The sequence below is a fragment of the Egretta garzetta genome, unplaced genomic scaffold (assembly GCF_000687185.1).
Source record: "Egretta garzetta isolate BGI_Z169 unplaced genomic scaffold, ASM68718v1 scaffold102, whole genome shotgun sequence".
NCBI lineage: Eukaryota > Metazoa > Chordata > Aves > Pelecaniformes > Ardeidae > Egretta > Egretta garzetta.
Window position 1 is genome coordinate 342549 of NW_009258786.1, and position 8989 is coordinate 351537.

Sequence of the window (8989 nt, forward strand, 5' to 3'; positions counted from 1 at the left end):
ATCATCCTAGTTGCTCTCCTCTGGACTCTTTCTAGGAGTTCCTCATCTTTCTTGAACTGGGGAGCCCAGAACTGGACACATTACTCCAGGTGGGGTCTCACCAGGGCAGAGTAGAGGGGGATGATAACTTCCCTCGACCTGCTGGCCACACTCCTCTTAATACACCCCAGGATACCACTGGCCTTCTTGGCAACAAGGGCACATTGCTGGCTCATGGTCAGCTTGTCGTCTACCAGGACTCCCAGGTCCCTCTCAGCAGAGCTGCTTTCCAGCAGGTCAGCCCCCAGCCTGTACTGGTGCATGGGGTTTGACCTCCCCAGGTGCAGCACTCGACACTTGCCCTTGCTGAACTTCATCAGGTTCCTCTCCGCCCAGCAATCCAGTCTGTCCAGGTCCCGCTGAATGGCAGCGCAGCCTTTGCAGTCATTTAATGTGCACTTACTGTACCCTATGGACATGACTTGTTTGACATGAGGTCTACTGATTCTTGCAGATGTGTGTAAGTGTGTATTCCTGTCACATGCCACCTTAGAAAGGGCTTTAAGAAGAGTGCAACAGCTTTTAAAACAGAGCAGTTAGGTGGACCTCCTCCTTGCCAGTACAAGCTGTGCTTAAAGCAAAAGGGCAGAAATTCTTGATTGTCCTATGGATGACGAACTATTCACAGTCATCCATATTCACAGGTGATACAGGCTGGCCCCTGACTTGCAGAGAAATGATAGCCAGAAGATACTTTTTTTGGAGGAAGAGGGAGATGAGGAAGACCGGTATAAAAGCAGCTATTAAGCTTGAGAGCCCAATATTTCTGTAAGAACTGCTTCCTGGAGGAAGTCCATCTGAAATCTGCAGTTACCAGAATCTGCAATGCCAGCAGTTTCCACAAACTCTTAATAGTACAAAATCATGCTTACATTCATTTTAGCATAAAAGCAGTGCTTCTGCACAGGACATTCAGAGTTTCAAAGTGTAAACAGCAACTGCATAAGGAAGGACAGCCAGCGACAAAGATTTGTTCCTGAAACACTCATGTCATGCTGAGAGGACCTGTTCATCCTCAGTTTCTTCTGTTACGCACATGTGTTCCTCAGATCATGGTGCTCACAGCAAAAAAATCCTCCTAGTTGCACCAGTGGCTTCATTAGGGCTTCACTTGTCCCTTGCTAAAGCACAACGAATGGTCCTGTTGTACCTCCAAGGTGGGGCATGGGAACTGCCACAAGGACAGGGGCTGGGCAACATCGATGCTGGTGTCTCTTCCCTCTTTCTGCTTTCAACGCCCACCTACTGCTGTACAGTCCTCCGCAACAAATCCAGTGCTCATCACACAGAAACGGAGTTCTTCACCATCACTTTGTGCTGGACCAGGCTGGCAAATCTCTTTCCTGGGCATCACTACAAGAGTGCACTGCATCCCCAAGCGCTGTGAAACTGCAGCTGGTTTCTTCCTGCTCACATTTAAATGAATGATCCTTTGGTTTCACTTGTTTTAAGTAATTTTTAAAATGCATTGTAAGTAAGTAGTTAATTCCCCCTTCGGTAATGACCTTATTATGTAACAATAGTTTAAAAAAATTATTGTGGTTGTTAAAGAAATTTTAATTTCCATTTTAGAAAAAGACCAAATTATTTATTAAAATTAAGTGCCTGTAACTTTCAACAAGACAAACATTGGGCTTAAAGTCATTTATTGCCCTGGTACAATATAACAGAGTAATTGTGGAAATTGTAATACATTTCTCACTCCTGAAAGTAATTATTTTACCTGGAACAAATTGGGAGAAGAAACTTCTCCCCTATCCCCTTCAGTTCTGCAGACATCAAGGTGTATCTTTGAAAGGTGAACATCTTCTATTTCTTATTGTTTATTTTGAAGAGGAATAATAAAATCCTAGTTTTACATAACAAATTTCATCTAAAATGGTATAAAAACTTTTTTTAATGATACAGTGCAGATATGACATTGTTGAGAGACAGGCATGTAGATCTGTATGGATGCTTATACACAAGCATACATTTATAGATGCAACCACATATATACATCATGCAATGTGATGTTAATAGACAATTACTTTTATAATGGAGCGGGCAAAGGCTTTTAAAATAAATCTATACAAAGAAGAAAAACAAACAAGTAACTTCCTTTTGCAACACACGTAGTTAGTGCACAGGTGTAAATGTCCCCCATATGGGTGAATTTCAGTGAAGTTTAAAGGAATTAATAAAAGCCTGCAGGAAGGGATGATAAGAATTAATCTGTGGTATATGCCTGCACTCTGAGTGCCTTTCTTTTCTCTGCTTTGTATCCTCGCCCCTCAACCTTTTCCCTTGCACTGCTCCCCAGAGGCTCCAACAGCACTCTTTCTGTCTTTCGGCACGTGGCCCTTCTGGCAACCTGCCCTTGCTCTACGAGATAGTATAGGGCTATGTTCTTCAAGTGAGCACCCAAAAAGCTCTCCCCTGGAGCTCTCAGACTCTCTGTAATTACATTAGGACATTCATATATATTGCCGTCAGAGCTGACATTTCTATGCAGCGTCACCTCCGTACAGAACAGGCTTGCCCACGCTTGCAGAGATTGCTCATGGATCTCTATAAGGGCACAGAATGAAGTGCTTTTAAACAGTCCCAACAGAAGAGAAGGTGTTGGTCTCGCCTGCTCTCTGTCTCCCCGCGCCCTGCAGGGATCCTGATCTATCGCCCCTTTCAGATGCTTGCATATGTTCCTCCCCAGGTCTCTGGCACAACAGCAGACTTTGCTTTCGTCTTCCCATGTTTCTTATTCCTCCTCGAGGAAACCTTCAATCCTGCAAGTCTTTTAGACCATGCCTGGCAGAAATTTGAAGACTTGCTGAAAATTGGAGATAATGAGCAGAAGCGGGAAGACCGACTGTGGAGAAAGAGAGTAGGCCTGGAGGCGAGCTCATTTATGCAAATCCATTGCAAAATGTTCTCTCACAGTTGAAGGTGCCTGTATAAGATGTCCCAGCTCTAGATAAAACTAGATTTAGGGCCAAGCCTCAAAAAATAAAAGTAATACTAAAAAAAGGACAATTAGAAGAGAACAGTGATTTGAAGTCCATGCTGATGAATTTGTCCTTTTTGCCAGTTTGTTTTTCTGAGACAAAAGGAAGGTTCTTACAGTATCAGCAATATGTGTTTTGAATAAAAGAAAGCTTTACTTATGAGATACAGTGAAATTCATCACATATGTCGGGCCCTTGTGTCACATGTCAAAGCAGCTAGGAGCAACAATAGATGTAAGATGTTCTAACAGTAAGCAAAAAATGTACCCACTACATTTCACAGCTATGATAGGTCTTCACTGCTTCTTTTCTTCAAATTAAAAGGTTGGGGGGGGTTGGGTTTATAGGTTGGGGTTTGGGGTTTTTTTTTTATTAAGTCAAAACTTTTATGATTTTTCTGACTTTTAATTGAAAATATATTATTCTTTAGGAAATGTAAAATCCATTGGATAAAGTAAAAACAAGCCAGACTCATAAAGGCAAGCTGAACCCAAACTTAATCAAGGTGAAGCTTTAGTAACAGATCCAGACCTGCTATAAAACCACAAGCAAGTCCTGTCGTCTTTGCTCTGTTAAATGGAAGCATGTATATCACAAAAGCAAATCTTGAAAGTCCAAAGAAGCCACCAACTCTCAAGTGAGTCTATGGTCCCAACATTCCTGTCAGACCAAACTCTAAGACCACCGACAGTTCTTCAATGCTAGAAACCAGCCTCATAAGCAAACCAGGGAAACATGTTCTCAAATGAATACAAAACTACAGTTAGAAAAGTCGACTCATGGTCAAACTGGAAAGGATTTTTAAGCATTATCCCACAGGCATTTGGCTTGGCTGTGGTTTTATTAATTATTTTAATTGACCAGAACACAGATGCTTACAAAAAGTGCGTAAAAAGCAAGCTGGACAAGATTTCAAGTTCTTTAGAAGACAGGATTGAAAATAAAATTTATTGAAAAAAGTGGAAAGCCACTGAAATCCATAAGATGAAATTCAATAGGCTCAGGCTCAAAGTAACCAAGTGAACAAGTGACTAAGCTGACTGCACCAAGGAGAACCTGTGAGTACAGCAGATCACAAGCCGCATATGATAAAATTAAAAGGACACTGTTGCAGAAAGTCAAGGGCTCATACTGGAACATATTACGCAGGAGCACTCTGCAGAAGAAACCACAGTCATGATTCCAGTTCAGTTCATGCTGGTACCAAGGCACAAATGACTATCTCCAATTTTGGATGACACATTTTGAGAAAGATGAAAGGAAACTAATGTGAAGAGAAAAGCAACAAGAAAGATAAGAAGATGAATGGACATAACCTATGAGGAAAGGCTATAGGAGACTGAACTATTTAGGCTAAGAAAGGGAAGATATGGTAACGTTCTTCCACTTTACAATTAGTTGCTATAAAAAGAACAATCAACAGCTCTCTAGAGCCAGCGAGGATAGAAAATGAATGAAGGAGGAGTTTGTATGAATTTTATTTGGTTTTAAAAAAATGATGCTTCCAGTTATAATGAAGAAAACCTAAACCAGAGTGAAGCATGGGAGTGGACTCTGGGGGAATCGCTGCAAGAGACCAATCCCCGGAGCTTTATAAGAATAGGTTGCACAAATACCCAGTAGGTATTTAATGCAAGGTAAAGAAGAGAGCCATTTTGGTGTCGTGAGTTCTCTTCCTATTCTGCGTTTCTGTGATTCAATGTTCACAGGTATTTGGAAGATTATTTTTAATGAACAAATTTCAGCATGTGGATTTGTTAAAAATTATTCATTGTTTTAACCAATATCATTGGTCATCTGCTGTTGTACATAAATCCTATGGTATTATTTCTGTTCCCTGATAATTCCACATTCTCAAGTATTGTACAGTGAGCTTCTGCTAGAAATGTATTTCTGCTCTGTGTTTGAAATGATTTTTTTCTGAGAGTTGATCAAAATGGTGAATGCTACTTTATGGAAATATTTCTGTTAAGATTTAAGAATTCTGACAAATTATAAGCAGCTCCGTAAATTGTTGGAGAATGATCCTAGATGCTTATCAAATTATTATGTTTTTCATAAATATCTGATGCATTTTTAATGAAAAAATATTAACATGATCATACTTTTTAAATGAAAAAAATGACAGCTCTACTTCATGTAAGCATAACACTTCTCATGCAAATGTTCATCAAGAGCAAATACAAATTGCTACAGGCATAGCAAAAGCAGAATGTTACTTGCTCCAGATGCTTCTAATCCATTTCTCCCCGTATCAATCCAGTTTCCTTCATAGCAGAAACAAAAGCAAAAAGAGTAGAAAGAGAAGCAAACATAAAAATGCCACTGCCTGGAGGAATCAAGGTTTCCCCTACTTACAGTTCTGTAATGGCATTTTAGTAAGCTGTATTGCTATTTCAAAGCCAGCCCCAAGCGTGTATTACTTTTAGCGCGTGTAACTGTATTCCTGCAAAAGTGTATATACCTTTGTAACAGCACAATTGCCTATTATGACAGAAAAAAGCACAGGTTTGCTAGGATAGCTAGATCAACAGTAGGATGAATGTTAGTATAGCTAAATCTGCCTGGGATTTCTCTTCTTCCCAGCCCAGATCTACACAGCTGTGCTACATAAGCCTGAGGTGTTGATTTGGCTTCAGACATTCTGCAGTAGGCACCCAACGCACGATCTGGAAGCACCTATTTGTCTCAATAGCCTCTAAAGGAAGCTCAGTACAACTGGATTGGAGTCATATAGCAATCTTTTAGATGTACAAATGAAATTACACTCTTTTCCCCAGTCTAAAATGGAAAAGGAATTGCTGTCACTTTCTTAATATCAAACATCACAGAATGTCTGTAAAACCAGAACAAAGACTTGAGGAGTCTTAGAAATGTTACTAGTGGAGTTGTGTTTCTTGGTGCAATCATTTACTTGATATAGTTAGAGTGAGATAAGAAAAGACATAGCTCCAGAGAGGTACCTGAAGACTCATTTGCATAGTTACCACCAATCCCCTGTAATAATAATAAAAAATTATTTTCAAGGAAGATTCTGACTCCCTGTCTTAATAAAAACAGCAGAAAAGGTCCTGAGGCCACCAAAAGTGCCTACAAGAGTATGCCTCATGGCCATGAAGACTGCGACTGCTGATCAGTCCTCCCTAGCACTGCAAGAGAGGAGAAGACTGTCACATTGAGCCTAAGCCCACCAAGGCACATCTGTAGAGAGGCATCTCCCCATCACACACCAACAATAGAATACTGCACACAGAAATGGCCCATGCCATTTATTTTTGCTGTACAGTGTCTTAAACTAAACTCAGGTTGGGATTCTGGCTGCTGATGCAGAGAGCCTCCAGAAACCTACCTGTCTTAATGAGGGTCCCTGATGTCAGCATTGTACGTGGTGGTTGGGTGCAATGAGTTACTTAACGTGAAACGCTTGAGCGCACTGAGAATTGATTTGTTCTAAAAGCAATACAAAAGAGCAAGTCAAATACAGCCCTGGAGAGCAGCGGAAAGCTGCCATTTCACACCTTTGCACCCTTCATTCCCTCGCACTGTAAATGTCTGCTCTATCAAAAGCTTGACCTGCCCAGTGTGCCTGCCGGCTCGTGTGCTTTGAGATCTCTGTCAGAAATGTTTGATTCTGGGGATTTAAATCAGAAAGCCTGCCACGTTTTGTGACAGGTGAAATTGACTTCTTTTGAAGCCTGGTCGATCTATCAAGTTGTTGGAATGGCAAGATTGTCACTTGTTATTATCGATGACATACAGTTCAGAGCAAAGCTGGCCATCAAGTTAACTGCAGGCAAATTCACTGGGACGCCAGCTGCAATACAAACAAAACCCACCATCCCCTTAATTGAGGTATTGAAAATGTAAGTGACTTCTGGCTGAAAGCATGAAACAATTCATAACGCTCAGGCAGCTGAGGAAGAGAAGGCGAAGGAAATTGTGACAAATCAGTTGTAGACAATATTTACACTCTCTCTCTATTGCGTCTTGCTCAGAAAACATGAGTTATGACAGAGGACATCAGTGCTTGATAAGGTTGTGCGCTCCCCTTGCGTTACTCCACCTGTAAGTCTCTGCAGTACCACAGACGGCAATGAAGTTGCATCAGTGCAAGACAGCAAAGGATCAGGCCGAGCAATTTCATCTGAGGTTTGTTTTGATGCATTTAAAAGGTTCACACTTTTGAAACTTTCATAATAAAAGCAACATCATTTTCACCAGCTTTCTGCATTTACAAAGTAAATAATGACCTGTACAACCAGGTACCTGGGTACAATGAGCATGGGGGTTCATGCATTTTGGGGTCTGTTTTATCTGAGGGAAATATATTGCTGTGAATACTTCACCTGTAAAAGATGCAAGTCAATGGAAAATTAGCTCAAAATATCCCTGGTATTTTGAAATGTAAGTTAACCTGATATTTCAGTTGTCAAAGAGCACAGTTGCCTTACTGTTAGCTAATTCCAGTCCTAGGCATTAGCGACTGGTTGTGAAGCGTAGGATGCCTATTGCCCCCTGGGGAAAAAAATGTGCTTTCAAAAATGGCACGACTCTGCTTCACTTTTCTCTGAGAGTGATAATAAATTACCCCCTCAAAAAAGGCTAATGAAGTTTACCCATGTATGTTTTAAGGTACTTTCAGTACCTTGGGTAGACAGACAAAGCTTTGTTATTGCTGAAATGAATGCAGATACATGAGAGCAGGGAACCAGCTAGCTAAGCAGAGAATGTTTCCCAGGTGAAGAGGCAAAAAGAGCAACCCGACTTCGTGAAGGCCTCAAAATACTCCATTCAACTGAGGCCTCATTATAGAAAGCTTAATAATACTGCATTGTTAGGACTCGATAACTTATCCTTCCTTTTATGCTAGAGAGAGTATCGAAAAGAATGAGGATGTTCCTCAACGAGACATGTAATTTTCCAGGAAGGTGGGGGAATAGGGCTACACCTGAGACAGGTGCAAGACGTGTTGCTTACTGCAGCTTTACTACAATGCCAGAACTTGATGAGCACGGAAATAGAACGCGACATGTGAAAAGGAGATATTTAAAATTCTTGTATGTTGAACTCATCCCTCAGAAAATGCAACCATGCCAAGTAAGGGGACATAGATGGTCACGCTTTTTCAAATTAAAAAAAAAAAAACCAACCTCACAACATTTCTGTGCTGGATTCAAAATTAAGTCAGAATTGCTCATTATTCTTTGTTTTTTCCCGTTTCCCTTTTTTTCCAAGTGCAGCCTCATAGGAAATAAAACAGTAAGTTGCTGCCATGTATTTCTGTATTTCTCTGGGTTACATTGTGTGAATTATATTGGAGAAAATCAGTAGTATTTTCCATCTCTGCTTCTTTTTAAGCCATCATTTTAAAGGCAAACTTATGCCCAGAGGCCAATTTGTTAAGTGTTTCCCCCCCCCCGCCCCCTGCACCACTCCTGTTGTTACCTGTCATCCCCCTCCTCTTGACATTCTCAGCTTTTATTTTTGTTTGACATCTGCGTCAGTTTGTAAAGGCCATTACCATGCTGCTGGACTCTAATCAGAAGAGACATTGTCAAGGTGAGAATAAAAAGCAGCAGTTTCATCAAATGTGAGAAATCACAACCTGGTTTGCTGCAAAAACACCAGGGTTTTCCTGTACTAATACTTCCTCCCTTTCAATGTCCAGCTAGCATAAAAGCAAGAAAACAGCTTGGCAAAGAGGAATCAGTCTGAACCCAAACAAAGAAAAAAGAATAAATTAAAAATTCCTCATCAGCCCTCCTTTGCTACAGCTGAAATATCTGGTTGACATTTTCATTAGTTTCTTATTTTCTTCCACAGGTTGCTGCATGCCATTAATTACAAATGCCACCCAGATTCATTGCAATGTGTGTCGTTCCCAGCCCCAGGTGATTCTGTAGGTGCGGTGCTCATCTTCAGAAGAAATCTTTGTGAAGCCTGAGAGACAAGCAAGGAGACCTAGT